Consider the following 1,904-nt stretch of genomic DNA (forward strand, 5'->3'; position numbering starts at 1 on the left):
TATGTTTGGTAGCCTAATTTTGAGCATTGAATCGAACTGTATTTTTTGTTCATTGTGTTGTCATACTGGGATTACATTTTAATGAGGTTAGGTATTTACAATTTTCAAAGTAAAGTAAAAACGTAATTACCAGTGCAATGATATAACATGTCCAATGCAATAATGCATATGCATAAACAAAAAACAATAATCAAGTCAAATGGCAGAGGTAGTGTTACAGGAACTCGCAATTGCTAAATTCTTGTCATTGTTCGATCAAATTATACACAAATCTAAATTAGGCAGAAACAATAAGAAAACAGAAAATTAAATTAATTACTTTTCAAACAAGTTTACATCATTTCTTTTTAATAATCATGCATGCCAACCTCAATATAAGTATATATGTAATTTGTTTAAATACAAGTTTGCCTAAATAAATGCATTTAGAACTTACCTCATGCATCTTGAGATTCCTCGGAGTTGTATGTCGGCTTACATGTGGGTCATGCACTTTTTAGTGTTTATACCTGTTCAGTTTGGGGATCGGCTTATATGTGAATGGGCTTATACGCGAGTATATACGGTACTTGTGCATGTGTGTGTATTCAATGGCATGTAAACACAATTATTACTCTGATGCTTAATAAAAATTAAAGCTTACAAAATGTAAAAAAAAAGAACTGGACAAAATAACTACAGGAAGATAACCTTTCCAAATAAATGCAAACACAAAGTACTTTAAAAAAGAATAGGCAAAGACGTTACAATTCTGTACAATGTATACAGAGAGAAAAGGTGAAGGTATAAAGTAACAAATCAAATCCATTAAATACTGGATCCAAATGTGGTCTGTTAAACACATTTCTTTAAAAAATATTGAAGAGTTTCTTGGGTAGTACATCATGACATTCGATTTTAAAGCTGTTTGGATGATGTTATTTTTTGTTATTTAAACGTTTCTTTGACTTTTGACATTTTTAAAAATCTGTTGTTTTTCTTTTCAGAATAATGGCAGTTACTAAACTTCTGGAATGAATGCTTATTTGCATACTGGGATGATCTTATCACATGTTTGTCATGGAATGAATGCTTATTTGCATACTGGGATGATCTGATCACATGTTTGCCATGGAATGAATGCTTATTTGCATACTGGGATGATCTGATCACATGTCTACCATGGAATGAATGCTTATTTGCATACTGGGATGATCTGATCACAATTTTGCTATGGAATGAATGCTTATTTGCATACTGGTATGATCTGATCACAAGTTTGCTATGGAATCAATGCTTATTTGCATAGTGGGATGATCTGATCACGTTTGCCATTTCACTGATTTTAGATAGCTTCATCACATATTTTAACTCTCTGGATTTTTTAAATTTCTGCAGTAATGGTAGAATTGATATTTCATGGTTAGATGATTAAATGTGGCTTTATGGCACTATGCAAATAAGCAAGCACATCATTACTGTATAGCCTGCAATGTACTGATATACCTTTAAATCATATACATACATAATTGCATATAAATATACAGTGTGTGTTTGTGTGTGTACTGTTGTTGGACATTTATTCTGTCTGAGACTGTTTATAGTCCATTGAACATTACACTACCACACTGTTCCACTGCCCTGTTTTATCATTCCAGAAAATTAATTCCTGTAAACAGGAATATGTCTGTGGAAATAACTACCCTGGTAGGTCCTCTTTCCCAATCCTCATTAACTTCTATTCATGAGGGTACACTTAAACCATAAATAAAAAGGCCAAATGAAATGATAGCGACATCACAAAGTGCCCTGCTCCTTACAATTTGCATGACAGGGCTTTAAACAGAAAAAAAAACTTCTTGTAAAATTACAGTATTTGGATGGACATAGAGGAAGACATAACTCTTTTAAGTGATAATGCTGGA

Source organism: Sinohyriopsis cumingii, chromosome 11 (genome assembly GCF_028554795.1).
Source record: "Sinohyriopsis cumingii isolate HCF-2022 chromosome 11, ASM2855479v2, whole genome shotgun sequence".
In the NCBI taxonomy this organism is placed as follows: domain Eukaryota; kingdom Metazoa; phylum Mollusca; class Bivalvia; order Unionida; family Unionidae; genus Sinohyriopsis; species Sinohyriopsis cumingii.